This window comes from Mesoplodon densirostris, chromosome 7, assembly GCF_025265405.1.
Source record: "Mesoplodon densirostris isolate mMesDen1 chromosome 7, mMesDen1 primary haplotype, whole genome shotgun sequence".
In the NCBI taxonomy this organism is placed as follows: domain Eukaryota; kingdom Metazoa; phylum Chordata; class Mammalia; order Artiodactyla; family Ziphiidae; genus Mesoplodon; species Mesoplodon densirostris.
This window is the reverse complement of record NC_082667.1, coordinates 87,738,350-87,756,975: the sequence shown is the minus strand read 5'-3', so window position 1 is coordinate 87,756,975 and position 18,626 is coordinate 87,738,350. Positions and strand designations below refer to the sequence as shown.

The following is an 18,626-nucleotide window of genomic DNA, read 5'->3' as shown; positions in this document are numbered from 1 at the left end:
CCTGTTCCATTGATCTATCTTTCTGTTTTTGTGCCAGTACCACACTGTCTTGATTACTGTAGCTTTGTAGTATAGTCTGAAGTCAGGGAGCCTGATTCCTCCAGCTCCGTTTTTCGTTCTCAAGATTGCTTTGGCTATTCGGGGTCTTTTGTTTTTCCAAACAAATCTTGAAATTTTTTGTTCTAGTTCTGTGAAAAATGCCAGTGGTAGTTTGATAGGGATTGCATTGAATCTGTAGATTGCTTTGGGTAGTAGAGTCATTTTCACAATATTGATTCTTCCAATCGAGGAGCATGGTATATCTCTCCATCTATTTGTATCATCTTTAATTTCTTTTTTCAGTGCCTTATAATTTTCTGCATACAGGTCTTTTGTCTCCTTAGGTAGGTTTATTCCTAGATATTTTATTCTTTTTGTTGCAGTGGTAAATGGGAGTGTTTTCTTGATTTCATTTTCAGATTTTTCATCATTAGTGTACAGGAATGCCAGAGATTTCTGTGCCTTAATTTTTTTTTTTTTTTTTTTTTTTTTTTTTGCGGTACGCGGGCCTCTCACTGTTGTGGCCTCTCCCATTGCGGAGCACAGGCTCCGGACGTGCAGGCTCAGTAGCCATGGCTCACGGGCCTGGCCGCTCCATGGCATGTGGGATCTTCCCAGACCGGGGTACGAACCCGTGTCTCCTGCATCGGCAGGCGGACTCTCAACCACTGCGCCACCAGGGAAGCCCCTGTGCATTAATTTTGTATCCTGCTACTTTACCAAACTCATTGATTAGCTCTAGTAGTTTTCTGGTAGCCTCTTTAGGATTCTCTATGTATAGTATCATGTCATCTGCAAACAGTGACTGCTTTACTTTTTCTTTTCCAATTTGGATTCCTTTTATTTCCTTTTCTTCTCTGATTGCTGTGGCTAAAACTTCCAAAACTAAGTTCAATAAGAGTGGTGAGAGTGGGCAGCCTTGTCTTGTTCCTGATCTTAGTGGAAATGGTTTCAGTTTTTCACCACTGAGGATGATGTTGGCTGTGGGTTTGTCATATATGGCCTTTATTATGTTGAGGAAAGTTCCCTCTATGCCTACTTTCTGCAGGGTTTTTATCATAAATGGGTGTTGAATTTTGTCGAAAGCTTTCTCTGCATCTATTGAGATGATCATATGGTTTTTCTTCTTCAGTTTGTTAATATGGTGTATCACATTGATTGATTTGCGTATATTGAAGAATCCTTGCATTGCTGGAATAAACCCCACTTGATCATGGTGTATGATCCTTTTAATGTGCTGTTGGATTCTGTTTGCTAGTATTTTGTTGAGGATTTTTGCATCTATGTTCATCAGTGATATTGGCCTGTAGTTTTCTTTCTTTGTGACATCCTTGCCTGGTTTTGGTATCAAGGTGATGGTGGCCTCGTAGAATGAGTTTGGGAGTGTTCCTTCCTCTGAAATTGTTTGGAAGAGTTTGAGAAGGATGGGTGTTAGCTCTTCTCTAAATGTTTGATAGAATTTGCCTGTGAAGCCATCTGGTCCTGGGCTTTTGTTTGTTGGAAGATTTTTAATCACAGTTTCAATTTCAGTGCTTGTGATTGGTCTATTCATATTTTCTATTTCTTTCTGATTCAGTCTTGGCAGGTTGTGCATTTCTAAGAATTTGTCCATTTCTTCCAGGTTGTCCATTTTATTGGCATAGAGTTGCTTGTAGTAATCTCTCCTGATCTTTTGTATTTCTGCAGTGTCAGTTGTTACTTCTCCTTTTTCATTTCTAATTCTATTGATTTGAGTCTTCTCCCTTTTTTTCTTAATGAGTCTGGCTAATGGTTTATCAATTTTGTTTATCTTCTCAAAGAACCAGCTTTTAGTTTTATTGATCTTTGCTGTCGTTTCCTTCATTTCTTTTTCATTTATTTCTGATTTGATCTTTATGATTTCTTTCCTTCTGCTAACTTTGGGGGTTTTTTGTTCTTCTTTCCCTAATTGCTTTAGGTGCAGGGTCAGGTTGTTTACTTGAGATGTTTCCTGTTTCTTAAGGTGGGATTGTATTGCTATAAACTTCCCCCTTAGAACTGCTTTTGCTGCGTCCCATAGTGTTGGGTCATCATTTCTCCATTGTCATTTGTTTCTAGGTATTTTTTTATTTCCTCTTTGATTTCTTCAGTGATCACTTCGTTATTGAGTAGTGTATTGTTTAGCCTCCATGTGTTTGTATTTTTTTTCAGATCTTTTCCTGTAATTGAAGTCTAGTCTCATAGCATTGTGGTCGGAAAAGATACTTGATACAATTTCAATTTTCTTAAATTTACCAAGGCTTGATTTTTGACCCAAGATATGATCTATCCTGGAGAATGTTCCATGAGCACTTGAGAAAAATGTGTGTTCTGTTGTTTTTGGATGGAATGTCCTATAAATATCAATTAAGTCCATCTTGTTTAATGTATCATTTAAAGCTTGTGTTTCCTTATTTATTTTCATTTTGACTGATCTGTCCATTGGTGAAAGTGGGGTGTTAAAGTCCCCTACTATGAGTGTGTTACTGTTGATTTCCCCTTTTATGGCTGTTAGTATTTGCCTTATGTATTGAGGTGCTCCTATGTTGGGTGCATAAATATTTACAATTGTTATATCTTCTTGGATCGATCCCTTTATCATTATGTAGTTTCCTTCTTTGTCTCTTCTAATAGTCTTTATTTTAAAGTCTATTTTGTCTGATATAAGAATTGCTACTCCAGCTTTCTTGTGATTTCCATTTGCATGGAATATCTTTTTCCATCCCCTTACTTTCTTTTTTTTTTTTTTTTTTTGCTGTACGCGGGCCTCTCACTGCTGTGGCCTCTCCCGTTGCGGAGCACAGGCTCCGGACACACAGGCTCCGCGGCCATGGCTCGCGGGCCCAGCCGCTCCGCGGCATGTGGGATCTTCCGGGATCGGGGCACGAACCCGTGTCCCCTGCATCGGCAGGCGGACTCTCAACCACTGCGCCACCAGGGAAGCCCCATCCCCTTACTTTCAATCTGTATGTGTCTCTAGGTCTGAAGTGGGTCTCTTGTAGACGGCATATATATGGGTCTTGTTTTTGTATCCATTCAGCCAATCTGTATCTTTTGGTGGGAGCATTTAGTCCATTTACATTTAAGGTAATTATTGATATGTATGTTCCTATTCCCATTTCCTTAATTGCTTTGGGTTCGTTATTGTAGGTATATTCCTTCTGTTGTGTTTCTTGCCTAGAGAAGTTCCTTTAGCATTTGTTGTAAAGCTGGTTTGGTGGTGCTGAACTCTTTCAGCTTTTGCTTGTCTGTAAAGTTTTTAATTTCTCCATCAAATCTGAATGAGATCCTTGCTGGGTAGAGTAATCTTGGTTGCAGGTTTGTCTCCTTCATCACTTTAATTATGTCCTGCCTCTCCCTTCTGGCTTGTAGAGTTTCTGCTGAGAGATCAGCTGTTAACCTGATGGGGATTCCCTTGTGTGTTATTTGTTGTTTTTCCCTTGCTGCTTTTAATATGTTTTCTTTGTGTTTAATTTTTGACAGTTTGATTAATATGTGTCTTGGCGTATTTCTCCTTGGATTTATTCTGTATGGGACTCTCTGTGCCTCCTGGACTTGATTAACTATTTCCTTTCCCATATTAGGGAAGTTTTCAACTATAATCTCTTCAAATATTTTCTCAGTCCCTTTCTTTTTCTCTTCTTCTTCTGGAACCCCTATAATTCGAATGTTGGTGCGCTTAATGTTGTCCCAGAGGTCTCTGAGACTGTCCTCTGTTCTTTTCATTCTTTTTTCTTTATTTTGCTCTGCATCAGTTATTTCCACTATTTTATCTTCCACCTCACTTATCCGTTCTTCTGCCTCAGTTATTCTGCTATTGATCCCATCTAGAGTATTTTTCATGTCATTTATTGTGTTTTTAATCGATGCTTGATTCATCTTTAGTTCTTCTAGGTCCTTGTTAACTGTTTCTTGCATTTTGTCTATTCTGTTTCCAAGATTTTGGATCTTGGAAATAGAATCTTGGATCATCTTTACTATCATTATTCTGAATTCTTTTTCAGGTAGACTGCCTGTTACCTCTTCATTTGTTTGGTCTGGTAGGTTTTTATCTTGCTCCTTCACCTGCTGTGTGTTTTTCTGTCTTCTCATTTTGCTTATGTTACTGTGTTTGGGGTCTCCTTTTGCAGGCTGCAGATTCGTAGTTCCCGTTGTTTTTGGTGTGTGTCCCCAGTGGCTAAGGTTGTTTCAGTAGGTTGTGTAGGCTTCCTGGTGGGGGGGACTAGTGCCTGTGTTCTGGTGGTTGAGGCTCGATCTTGTCTTTCTGGTGGACAGGTCCATGTCTGGTGGTGTGTTTTGGGGTGCCTGTGGCTTTATTATGTTTTTAGGCAGCCTTTCTGCTAATGGTTGGGGTTGTGTTCCTGCCTTGCTAGTTGCTTGGCATAGGGCGACCAGCACTGTAGCCTGCTGGTCGTTGACTGAAGCTGGGTGCTGGTGTTGAGATGGAGATCTCTGGGAGATTTTCGCCGCTTGATATTATGTGGAGCTGGGAGGTCTCTTGTGGACCCGTGTCCTGAAGTTGGCTCTCCCACCTCAGAGGCACAGCACTGACTCCTGGCTGCAGCACCAAGAGCTTTTCATCTACCCGGCTCAGAATAAAAGGGAGAAAAAGTAGAAAGAAAGAATTAGTAGAAGAAAGAAAGAGAGAGAGAAAGGAAGGAAGGAAGAAAGAAAGGAGGGAGGGAGGGAGGAAGCACGGAAAGAAAGAAAAGGGTGGGAGGGAGGAAGGAAAGAAAAAGAGTGAATGGAAGAAGGGAGGGAGGAAGGAAAGAAAGACAGATAGACGGGAGGGAGGGAGGAAGGAAAGAGAAAGAGTGAAAGGAAGAAGGGTGGGAGGGAGGGAGGAAGGAAAGACAGGAGGGAGGGAGGGAGGAAGGAAAGAAAAAGAGTGAAAGGAAGAAGGAGGGAGGGAGGAAGGAAAGAAAGAAGGGGCGGAGGGGCGGAGGGAGGGAGGGAGGAAGGGAAGGTAGGAAAAAAAGAGCAGGTAAAGTAAAATAGAATAAAGTATAAAATATAGTAGCGTTATTAAAATTAAAAAGTAATTATTGAAAAAAAAAAAAACGGACAGATAGAACCCTGGGACATATGGTGGAAGCAAAGCTATACAGAAAAAATCTCACACAGAAGCATACACATACACCTTCACAAAAAGAGAGCAGCGGGAAAAATCGAAAATCTTCCTCTCAAAGTCCACCTCCTCAATTTGGGATAATTCGTTGTAAAAAGAGGAAAAGGGGGAAAAGTCTTAAATCTTGTCCTCAAAGCCCACCTCCTCAATTTGGGATGATTCGCTGTCCATTCATGCACTCCACAGACTCAGGGCACATAAAGTGGACCTTTAATCCGCTGCCTCCGAGGCTGCACAGAGAGATTTCCCTGTCTCTTCTCTGCTCTCACAGCTCCCGGGTCTCAGCCTTGGATCTGGCCCCGCCTCTGCGCGTAGGTCGCCGGAGGGCGTCCGTTTTTCGCTCAGACAGGACGGGTTTAAAGGAGCCGCTGATTCAGGGGCTCTGGCTCACTCAGGCAGAGGGGAGGGAAGGGCGCGCAGTGTGGGGCGGGCCTTCGGCGGCAGAGGCCGGCGTGACGTTGCACCAGCTCGAGGCGCTCCGTGCGCTTTCCCGGGAAAGCCGTCCCTGCGTCCTGGGACCCCGGCAGTGGCGGGGTGCACAGGCTCCCCGGAAGGCGGGGTGGACAGTGACCTGCGCTCACACACAGGCCTTGTGGCGGCGGCAGCAGCAGCCCCAGCGTCCCACGCCCGTCTCCGGGGTCCGCGCCTTTAGCCACGGCTCGCGCCCGTCTCTGGTGCTTCTTTAAGCAGTTCTCTTAATGCCCTCTCCTCGCGCACCAGGAAACAAAAGGGAAGAAAAAGCCTCTTGCCTCTTCGGCAGCTCCAGACTTTTTCCCCCGGACTCCCTCCGGGCTAGCCGTGGTGCACTAACCCCTTCAGGCTCTCTTCCTGCCGCCAGCCCCAGTCCTCTCCCTGCGCTCCCACTGAAACTCGATACCCGAGCCTCAGCTCCCAGCCCCGCGCCCCCCCACCCCCACCCCCGCCACCGGTGGTGGCCGAGCAGACAAGCCTCTCGGGCTGGTGTGTGCCTGAGGGCACCGATCCTCTGTGCCGGAATCTCTCCGCTTTGCCCTCCACACCCCTGTTGCTGTGCTCTCCTCCGCTACTCCGAAGCTTTCCCCCTCTGCCACCTGCAGTCTCCGCCCCCGAAGGGGCTTCTAGTGTGTGGAAACCTTTCCTCCTTCACGGCTCCCTCCCACTGGTGCAGGTCCCGTCCCTATCCTTTTGTCTCTGTTTATTCTTTTTTCTTTTGTCCTACCCAGGTATGTGGGGAGTTTCTTGCCTTTTGGGGGGTCTGAGGTCTTCTGTCAGCGTTCAGTAGGTGTTCTGTAGGAGTTGTTCTACGTGTAGATGAATTTCTGATGTATCTGTGTAGATGAATTTCTGATGTATCTGTGGGGAGGAAGGTGATCTCCGTATCTTACTCTTCTGCCATCTTCCTCCGGGTTCTGTGTACATTTCTTCTTGTCTTTAGCCTTTCAGTATATATTGTGCATGTATTACAGTATATTAAATTACAGTATAATTAAATTACAGTATATTAAATTACAGTATATTAAATTACAGTATATTAAATACTGTATATTTACAGTATATTAATTACAGTATATTAAAATACTATTTTCCAAAGTTACTTAGGTTAGCTCTTTCCCACCTCCTTCAGTGTGTTTTTTTTTTCTTCTGCAGTGTGAGAAAATCCAGTACTTTGTGTTCAACTCAGACTACCAAACCAGAAGTTCTAGCAGAAAAGGTGATAATCCATATGTGCAATAAGATCCTCAGGTGATTCTTTTCATTGGAGAAATATGAGGAACACTGCTTGACGTCTCTACAGCTAAGATGTCTAAAATGAAACTTCAATTATTCCTTCTTCCAAACTGTCCCATCCTGCAAATCTTTTCTTCCTCAGTGAATGGTGCCATGATTCACACAAAAAGTAACTCAATGCAAAAACCTGGGAATGGTCCTCAATTCCTTCCTTTTCTTCACTTTCTGCATAGAGTGCATCATTAGGTCCTCTGGAATCTCATCTCTCTCTCTCTCATCACTTATATAATGTTTCTCTTCATCTTCATTGCCACCATCTTAGCCACTACCATTTCTCCTTTGCTCTACTTGAACAGCCTAGTATCTACACATCTATCTTTTCATTTAATTGCTTTCTCTTGCATCTAAGATAAAGTCAAAATCCTTAGCCTTATAGATTCTGGCCTTGCCTTTGCTTGTAAGTTGTATTTTCATACTTATAAGTACAGGCACACTCACACACACACACACGTATAGTTGGTATTGTTAGTTTAGGTTTTGTTTGCCCTCCCATCCTAGCATGAGAAAACTAAGAAACAAAGTCAAACCAAAAAAAAAAAACTTTAAAAATAAATTTGAATAATATCCTTTCCCTCCAGAACATTTCTCTAAGGCAGTATTACCATTAATGGCAGTACAGACCAGAATTTTTTCCCTTAGACATAAAGGCATGGTGAAGAAGTCTCATTAAAAACTGGAATCTAAGCTTTCAATGTCAAATTCTGTCTCTAATCTTCTGCAGTAAGCCATAATGATTAAAGTATAGGAATCTGAATCAGAGGTCTGGTTTAGTATAATCTTTTTTGTAATAAGCTTTGTACCTTACCTTAGACAAGTCATTTATCTCTCCATTCCTTAATTTCTTCATTTATAAACGGAGATATTAAGAGTATTGATATTCAAGGCTAATGAAAAAAGAATGCATCTAAGTACTGTATCAAACACTTTAAAAGGTGACCAGTTCAGGTTCTCTGCCCATTTTTAAATTGGAATATCTGGGGGTTTTTGATATTAAATTGTACGATTTCTTTAGATAATTTGGATATTAACTCCTTATCAGATATATCATTTGAAAAAATCTTTCATTCAGTAAGTTACCTTTTCATTTTGTGATGGTTTTCTCCTCTCTGCAAAAGCTTTTCAGTTTGATATAATGACACTTGTTTAATTTTACTTCTGTTGGCCATGGCTGAGGAGATAGACCCCCAAAAAATATTGCTAAGATCGATGTCAATGTATTTTTCCTAGGGGTTTTATGGTTTCAGGTCTTAAATGTGAGTCTTTAATCCATTTTAAATTTATTTTTATGTATGGTATAAGGAAATAATTCAGTTTCACTCTTTTACAAGTAGTTGTCCAATTTTCCTAACACCATTTATTGTCTTTATTTCATTGTATGTTCTTGCCTCCTTTGTTGTAGATTAATTGATCACATAACTGTGGATTCATTTCTGGGCTCCCTATTCTATTCCACTGACCTATGTGTCTGTTGTTATGCTAATACCATACTGTTTTGATTACTATAGCTTTGTAGTATAGTCTGAGATCAGTGCATGTCATACCACCAGCTTTGTTTTCCTTTCTCAATATAGCTTTGGTTATTGGAGGTTGTTTGTTTGTTTGGATGATTCTATACAAATTTTAGGATTATTTGTTCTAATTCTGTGAAAAATGCCATTGGTATTTTGATAGGGGTTACATTGCTTTGGGAATACATACAAATGACCAAAAGACACATGGAAAGATGCTCAATATCACTAATCATCTGGGAAATGCAAATCAAAACCACAGTGAGCTATCACCTTACACCTGTCAGAATGGCCATCATCCAAAAGGGAACCCTTGTGCACTGTTAGTGGGAATGTCAATTGGTGCAGCCACTATGGAAAACAGTACAGAGGATCCCCCAAATGTTAAAAATAGAATTACCATATGATCCAACAATTCAACTTCTGAGTATCTATCCAAAGAAAACAAAAACACTAATAAGAAAGGATGTATGCACCCCTCTGTTCATTGGAGCATTACTTATACTAGCCAAGATATGGAAGAAACTAGTGTCCATAAATAGATGAATGGATAAAGAAGATGTGGTATATATATACACACATATATAATGAAATAGTACTTAGTCCTAAAAAAGAATGAAATATTTTCACTTGCAGCAACATGGATTGACCTAGAGTACTAGGTGTGCTAAGTGAAATAAGTCAGACAGAGAAGAACAAATACTGTATGATTTCACTCATATGTGAAATCTAAAAACTAAAACAAAGAAAACAAAAGAGAAACAAACTTGTAGATACAGAGAACAAACTGGTGATTACTAGAGGGGAAGGGGGATAGGGGACTGAGAGAAATAGGTGAAGGGGATTAAGTGGTACAAATTTCCAGTTATAAAATAAATGTCTTGGGGATGCAATCTACCGCATAAGGAATATAGTCAATAATACTGTAATAATTTTGTATGGTGATATATGGTTACTAGACTTATCATGGTGACCAATTCAAATGTATTTAGATGTTGGATCGCTATGTTGAACACTTGAAACTAACATAATATTGTATGTCAACTCTACTTCAATAAAAAGTGACCAGTTAACATTAATTGGTATTATAATTACATTTTCTCTGCATAAAGGCACATTTTATTGATTTTTTCATTATAAAGTATAAAAGTACCTTTTACTTTCAAGATGAGTTCTAAGATTACTTGCTAATGTTAATGTGGTAATTTAAAATACGTCTAGATATAATTTAATTTTAATTGCCTAACACAAATATGTCTGATATTCACCATTATGAATTCAAACCTATTAGTAAAGATGTCAAATGAGTCACCAAAACATTTTTGTTTATTGCCTCTCATTGAACCCTAAATGCTAACAAGACTTTTTGTTGGAATGAGGGATCAAAGTTTTATACTCTAATGCTATAGCTGTTTTATTTTTATAAATAAAGCTCTTTCCGTTTACTTTGTAGTGTACAATTTTTGAATGGCCTGGAAAGAGAAAAATTATTCTTTGGGCTGACAAAAATGATAAAGAGGCTCATGGCTGATGAAGGGAAGAAGACAAAGAAGAATAGAGAAAGAAGGATTAGTTCCTCTTTCAAAAGGGGGGCAAGATACTAGAGCTTTCTGCAGGGAAACTGAAGCACATCTTTCTTTCTGAGATTTGAAAGGAAGGGATACCCTACATTTAAATATCTAGAGTATATCTTCCATTTAAAAATGAACCTAGCTAATCATCCAGTGAGGAAGAAAAGAGTAAAATAGCCTTTGATCAAGTCCTTTCTGTGGTGTTAAATGCAACTAATTATAATGAATATCACATATCTAATGAGTTCAAGAATTCCCCTTGGAAGAATTGGTCTGTTCTTTACAAAAAAGAGAGTTCAAGTGAGTTGTTTGCATTTAGTAGGGAAGCTCTACTGTCTAAATCATACTCATTTAAAGGTGAAGTTCAGGGCTTCCCTGGTGGTGCAGTGGCTGAGAGTCCACCTGCCGATGCAGAGGACACAGGTTCGTGCCCCGGTTTGGGAAGATCCCACATGCCGCAGAGCGGGTAGGCCCATGAGCCATGGCCGCTGAGCCTGCGTGTCCGGAGCCTGTGCTCTGCAACGGGAGAGGCCACAACAGTGAGAGGCCCGCGTATCGAAAAAAATAAAAGGTCCAGATCAAAGTCTGCCATGATTTGTTATTATATATGTAATTTTTGAATGTAATATACATTTACATATGTATATAACATCAACAAGAAAGTGACCTACTTTAGAGTCAAGAAAATATATAAGTGAAGTGTAAAAGGGTTGGAATAGATATACCATAACAGTAACAACAAAACAAAACAAGACAACAACAACAAAACTGGAGTGGCTAAGAAAATATCAGAAAAATATATATTTTAAGACGAAAATTTTTACTAGAGACAAAGATATTTTATTTTATTTATTTATTTATTTTTCACTATTTATTTTATTTTTTAAACAAATTTAATCAGTTATGCATATACATATGTTCCCATATCCCCTCCCTTTTGCGTCTCCCTCCCACCCTCCCTATCCCACCCCTCCAGGCGGTCACAGAGCACTGAGCTGATCTCCCTGTGCTCTGCGGCTGCTTCCCACTAGCTATCTACCTTACGTTTGGTAGTGTATATATGTCCATGCCGCTCTTTCGCTTTGTCACAGCTTACCCTTCCCCCTCCCCATATCCTCAAGTCCATGAGACAAAGATATTTTAAACTGATAAAATGATTATACCATCTTGAATGTATAATAATTATAAACTTATATGCACCTAACAACAGAACTTCAAAATACAATGAAGCAAAATCGACACAACGGAAAAGAGAAACCGACAGTTCTACAATAATAGTTGGATACTTTAATACCTTTCTTTCAATAGCAGAACAGACAGAAAATCAACAAGAAAATTAAAAAAACTTGAACAACATTATCAATCAACTAGACCTAACAGCCATCTATAAAACATTCCACCCAACAGCATCAGAATATACATTCTTTTCAAATGCATATGGATATACTATATGCTAGGCCATAAAACAAATTTCAGTACATTTTAAAGGATATAAACAATACAAAGAGTGCTCTCAGATGACAACAGAATGCAATAAGAAATCGTTAACAGAAAAAAATGTGTTGAAAATCACAAATGGAAATTAAACAATATATTCCTAAATAATTCATGGGTCAAGTAAGAACTCATAAGGGGAATTAGAAATAATTTGAGATGAATTAAAATGAAAGTATAACATATTAATACTTGATTGGTCACACATAGTCTTTTGAAAAGCAGAGAGGTTAGACAAAGAGATCTAAATTAATTAAAAAATCATTTATTATTCTGGGAATAAAAAGAACTGGGCTTAGTCTCAGTTTTGCCTTTCTTTATCTTTGTGTCTGTTGATCATCTTGGAATAGTCATTACATAGTCAGAATACCGTTGCCATCTCAGGAATCAAATACTGTTATCTCTAGGGCTACCATAACAAGATACCACACACTTGTTAGCTTAAAAGAACAGAAATGTATTTTATCACAGCTCTAGAGGCCAGAAGATCAAACTCAGAGTGTTGAGAGGGCCATGTTCTTTCTGACGCCTCAAGGGGAGGATCCTTCTTTGTCTTAACCAGATTCTGGTGGGTGGTGGCCATCAATCACTGGTGTTGGCATTTTTTGATTTGCAGCTGCATCACTCTGGTCTCTTCCACTGTTGTCACATGGAATTGTCTCTGTGTGTTCCTGTCTCTGGAAACAATTTAAATAGAAATGTCAATTTTAAAAAAACAAACTGTTGATTACTATGCTCTATTTAGATAGTTCCTCTAACCCACACCCACCTCCATTTCCCCATATGTATTTGAGAAGGAAAGAGGAACTCCTGTGAGCTCTCATTTTGGAAAAAATCAATGATACAGTGTTTTACTAGAGATGCCTCTTATCTAAAATATTTGAATTAAATATAAAATCTGGGGAAATGATCACCCAGTTTCCCTCTTCTAGAGGCATGATCTAAATGATAGGCAGCAGAATATTTTATAGCCATGAGGTTTGCTGACATTATTGATTTGATCCAGAATCTGTATTTTCTCACTAAAAAAACAGTATTCTCTCTTTCCTTTCTTTAATTTATAATGTTGATGTCTTAAGATTATTGTCAGAGAGGATGCTTGTAGTTCAAATGATTTGGCTGTATTTCACCAGTATTATTACAAGACAGTCAAACAATGGCTGGGCTCCAGTATAGACCTCGGCCCCTTTGTTCCACTGGGATACGGATGTGAAAGCCACTGTTTCCTTATATTCCAAAGACCAAATAAATAAAACAAATAAATAAACACACACAAAAAACAAGTAAATGAAAGTATCTTAAAACCAACTCTCTTTTCTTCCTCATCCATGTTAATTCTCTTCTACCTAAAATTACTTCCTGGAAGTGATTTTTATGTTTCTTAGAGCCTCTTTATGTATATATCCACACTAATGCATATAAAACTGTTTCTTGTAGATCTTTTACTTTCTCCATTTGAAGAATTATTTTCACATGTCATATAGAGTTTATCCATTGTCCTAGATATGCATTTTTCCTGTGTATTTGAGAATCATAGGAAGATAAATTCTACTCTTGAAAATGTTAACTGGTGACTGAGACACAGAAAGCTATTCTTCTTATCATTTTTCAATAGTAAGTAGTAGATTCTGTAGGGGTGGAATTTTAAGATGTAAGTATACTGTTTTTCTACACTCCAATTATGTTCCCCTTATCATAGAAATTGACCAGTGAAGTGTGCTGCTGACTTTTCAGAATCCATGTACATACAATCCATTAAGTTATTAGATATAACGTTGGTCAGAAAAGCATACTGTGAAATGTTGCTTTTATTTAAACTCCCACTATTTTCACTCCATGGTTTCAAGATTTGACTTCTTTATTGCCCTCTGGTGGTGGACTCTGTGAACTGCATATTTACGGGTCTGGAGCACATATCTTCCCGGAGGTATTCAACTCCTCAGGTACAAGCTAAAGAGTAGATGATAAGAAGCATTCATATTTATTAAAACTAATTAAGAATATCAGTAGCCTGACTGTTGTTTCTAAAAATATAAAATATTTATCCTTCTGTTGTCAAACAACCATATTTCATGAAAAGAAGTATAAATCCTTTTTTGCTTGCAATAAAAGAACAATGATTGAAGGTATTCTTCATTTGGACCAAATACCTTCTCTGAAAATATAAGTTAAAATAGGAGTTGAACTTTGCAAAATATTCTTTAGTAAATAATACTCCACATATAATTTCAAATTATCATTGAATTTTACCTTAAATTTAAATATCTATATTGACTTAAATGGTGTACTCTGTAATTTCGGATGATTCCCTCCTTTATATCTTCTTCCTCTCTTCAACAAATAAAATACATATGAATGCCTAACATGAGGTAGGGTGTTCTCTGTGAAATAATGATGTTGGTATACTTGATTTTGACTTAGCAGAGGGATTGAGCCTCTATGTTGGTGAATTCTCCCCAGATGGTGCGTGGGGAGAGGGTCAGGCATGTCTCTGTGCTCCTGAAGTTTTCTCTGTGAAACTGTCAACCTCCAATATCAGAAATAACTTCCTTCGTCAGAAGGGATTTTCAGACATTAAAAGTTTTCTCTTAAAGTGCAAGTATTTTTAGGGCCTCCCTGGTGGCGCAAGTGGTTAAGAGTCCGCCTGCCGATGCAGGGGATACGGGTTCGTGCCCCGGTCTGGGAGGATCCCATATGCCGCGGAGCGGCTGGGCCCGTGAGCCATGGCCGCTGGGCCTGCGCATCCGGAGCCTGTGCTCCGCAACGGGAGAGGCCACAACAGTGAGAGGCCCACATACCGCAAAAAGGAAAAAAAATAAAATAAAGTGCAAGTATTTTTAAAATCTATAAAATATAGGGCATTATACATTTTCTTTAGTTACTACAAGCTGAATTTTAACTGAGAAGACTGGGGACTCCATGTATGTGTACATGCATGCATGCGTGCATGTTTGTGTGCTACACACATGTCTGTGTGTGTGTGTGTGTGTGTAGGTCTACTGAGGATACAGAACATATTCTGGACATGAACGAGCAGTGGTGTATCAGAAGGGAAAAGAATAAAAAGGACCAGCTTCACCTGCTTAATTTGTCCCCTGACCTGGTGTCGTCTTATTTTCCACCATCCTTTGCTGATCTGTATACTAAATACCCAGGGTTCCTGAGTACCCCCAGGTACCTCTGTAAGTTTTACAAGCCTATCAATATCCCATGTACAGTGGATGGAACCTGGACTTTTTGCCCATATAGTTTTCCTTTCCCTCAGAGTTTTTGTCTGAGTTATGTCATGGGGTAGGTACTGTTGTGAAAATTTGTGCTCACTTGTTCAATAGAAACTACTTATTTAACTGTTTAAACAAATAAACAGTATCTTGAGTCAGTTGCACGGCACCTCCAGTCTCCGCAAAGCAGAGTTACTTTGGGACAGGAAGTTCTTTTAGTTTCCCCTTAAATCAAAATACAAAGTTATTGAGCAATTCTAGGACCAACCCTATAGTTGCAAACTTGGGAAGAGATCACAGGATTCTGTAATCGTCTGCTTATCCCCTTACTGGGACAGCAAATAGCTCAATAGTTCTTATACTGAAGTTAAAAGGAAGAATAATACCGGAACAAAGTCTGCATTTAAAGTCTGTGTCTTATTTTTATTTTCTCTTGGCACATAGTAGGTAACCGTTAAATGTTCTCTTGATAAATATTAAAAACACACAAGATACTTCATATACTAGGGGTCATAAAATTTCAACTTTTCTTTTGGTGTAGGGGTTGATGATGAAAAGTTTGGAAACTTCTGGTCCATGTTAATGTTCCTGCTTTGAGAACTGCAGGGCACAGCTTTTAGATGGAAAAGGTTGCCAAGAGGACCAGAAGTAGAATAAAGGCATTTATGTAATTCTTCCTTATAATTTCATTTATTGGTTTTCAGCATCTAACTTTGAAAAGTTGCCTGAGGCTGCCTAGGGTCTGCAATAAGGGTCACAGCTGTGCTGTCCTACCCCCTCCCCACACGTGGGAACAGAGCCTCCCCAGCAGTGCTAATAGAGCCCCATGGCTTTCCGCCCACCTCGGTACTGCTCAAGGCAGTGGCTTTTTTCTACCAGCCTCACCCTTCTCCATGTGAATCTTTTTCTTCTTTCCAGTTTTATTGAGATGTAATTGACATGTAACACTGTATAAGTTTAAGGTGTACAGCATCATAATTTGATACATGTATATATTGCAAAATGATTACCACAATAAGGTTAGTTAACACATCCATGACCTTACACAATTAATTACCTGTGTGTGTGTGTGTGTGTGTGTGTGTGATGAGAACATGTAAGATCTACTATCTCAGAAACTTTTGAGTATGCAATAGTGTTGTTAACTGTAGTCACCATGCTGTACATCAGACTCCCAGGATTTATTCATCTTATAACTGGAAGGTTATACCCTTTGACCAACAACTCCCCATTTCCTCCACTCCCCAGCCCTTGACGGCCACCATTCTACTCGGTTTCTGTGAGAGCAGCGTTTTTAGATTACACGTAAAAGTGAGATTATGCAGTGTTTGTCTTTCTCTCTCTGAGTATTTCACTTAGCATAATGCCCTCAAGGTTCATCCAAGTTGTTGCAAATGGCAAGATTCCCGTATTTTTTAAGGCTGAATAACATTCCATTCTACATATGTGCCATATTTTCTTTATTCATTTGTCTGTCAATGGACACTATAGAAACAGAAACTCACTCAGTTCCTACAAGTGTCCAAGGTAACAATAGACAAAATATGGATGTTGGTGGGTGTAGATCCAGGCAGTAGGTTAGACTACATCCCACAGGCAGGAAGGCCACTATTTTAGGAGGAGCTGCTTTGAATATGAATCAAATAATAATTGATTTATATATCACCAGTTCAGAACTAACTCATCTGTTTTAGACACCTCACCACAGATATGAAATGAGAATGAGTGGAAAAGGAGGCTTCTGAAGGCAAACAGTCATAAAACCCATTATTATTCTGTAAAAAGGAGACTATACAGTCTTACCTTTAGAACCTCAAATCAAACAAAGAGATGTAGCAGCCTCAGTAGGATATAATCACAACAGAAAAAATACAAGCAGAAGGCAGAGGAAAAAGAAGTGCCATTTGGTATGGGAATAACTAGCTCTGTATGTCTCAAAAGCCTCCTATAAACATGTCTGGGTGTCAATATAGTGTGATAATTAATATCCATAAACCCTGAGTCTTAAGAAAAAAGAACTGTATCTTTTGCTTTCTTTTTAGAAAGGGACAGAAAGGTAACTATATTTGCTTTAATAAATACAGAGACTTAGTGCACTTAAATATTTGATCAAATAATTAAAAAAATGTTTCTTACAGCATACATCATTTTCTGATGAAACAGGGGTAAAATAAGGTTCTAGGGTGTGAGGAGGGCATGAGGTATTATACACATTTTCTTTTCTGTCCTTTTGTAGCTGAATATCCTTTTCCAGGCCTAAAGAAGTAGTAAAATTATGCACCTAAGATTGAATAAAAGGTTTCATAGACATATTTTACATATATGCCATTAGATTTCCACAGAGTTATTTCAGGCTGCTGACAGGCTGCTTGCTTGAGCTGAGACCCCTCTAAACAAAGCCCAGGAAGAAACTAACAACTGTGAAAGCCAACTTATTTCTTCTGTGAGTAACTTGGCTGCAGAGCAGACTAATTACCCCTTTAACCACACTGTTTGAACTCATTGTACTTATCTGGGAATCACTATTCTGAAAGTAGAGAAGGGGACTAGGGAAGTTAAAAGAGACAAAAGATGTAAATATGGTCTCTTTGCAGAATCTCAAAGGTCAGGCAACAGGCTTATTTCTAATGGTTTTAAAAAGAGAAGCTGAGCTGTGGTTTAAAGGTCCACTTTGGAATTCAAGTTCTACCTCAGGTGCAGCCTGAATGCTAGTCTCCACCTGGAGTGAATCACTGAAGGATCATTTCTCAGCACATAGTCAGTGTTTGTTAAATTTTCATATTATTTTATCCCAGTGAATAATACTGATGAGGGATTTTGAAACTATTAAATTCCGCCAAAGGACTTGATTTTGTAATGATACCAAACCTTGGAAAATAAAGGAAGTAGAGATTGGTGAATCCTTGACAAATTATTAGAGTTATAACTGATTGTTTCTTAAGGAAAGGTAGGGAATGGATCATTTAGGAACCTGAATGAATACTTTGAATCTCATCTATTTCTGTTAAAACTACAGGTTAGTTGAGTTCAAAAATTGTAGGTATAAAAATTGTGTTTTTTGGTAATAAAATTTGTTTTAACCCTTCTCTCAATTATGCATTTAAACGTTGACCAATTCACAAGTAACTGTTTACAGTCAGTGGATTGGCAAGTGGCTTTGGGATCATTCATTTTATAGTCTGGGATTTCCAGTGTTATCTTTATTTTCCCATGTATACTCTCTTTCATACATTTTATTAGCAGTAGTAGTAGAAATAGTAGTAGTAGTATTATTATTTAGTTAGAGTAGAATTGTTTCTATAACTTCTTATGGTCAGACATATACTAAGCAACACACATTTTGAAAGCACTGGTGTTGGAGTAAATTCGATGTTGATGAGACTAGTCACTGCCCTTAAAGGAGCTTGTCTTCTAGTTGGAAAGATGTGACATATACAATAATCTGAGGCGTTAAGTAAATACATGGGTCTGAGGGCAGAAGATCCTGAAGGAAGCAAGCTGCAAAGAACTCATTTTGAATCCTGGCATTAATATTGGCAGATCTCCTCACACCTTTTTAGGACAGTTATAGACAAAGCAAGTAGGACTGGAGAATACACTACAATGGCCAAAATAAGATTTAATGTCATTTCAGCCTAGGGGATTCTTTCTAGGCTTTGAGCATATGATAATTTAAATGCCACCTAAATAGTAAATTTACTTTAATGCTGACAATGTAGAAAAGGTATTTTGCTGCAAAAGTATACACAGTAGTAACAAGTGGATTTTGGAAGAAACTAATATTTTGTCTTATACTGATACTACACTATTGCCCTAGACCTAGCAGCAGCCTTTACTCTTTGTTGTTTTCTTCTAAGACTAAAGAGTTTCTTTATTTTCTTCCACCAACAGATCTCAGAGC

At 38.8% G+C, this 18,626-nt stretch overlaps 1 protein-coding gene and 1 pseudogene across 1 annotated transcript in view; both read left to right on the top strand.

The window, feature by feature from the left end:
• LOC132493267 (BCL-6 corepressor-like) overlaps nt 1–18,626 on the top strand; it is a 204,718-nt gene that overhangs the window by 16,477 nt on the left and 169,615 nt on the right. The gene's annotated exons all lie outside the window — the stretch shown is intronic.
• LOC132493227 (3-hydroxyisobutyrate dehydrogenase, mitochondrial-like) overlaps nt 1–18,626 on the top strand; it is a 38,205-nt pseudogene that overhangs the window by 14,376 nt on the left and 5,203 nt on the right.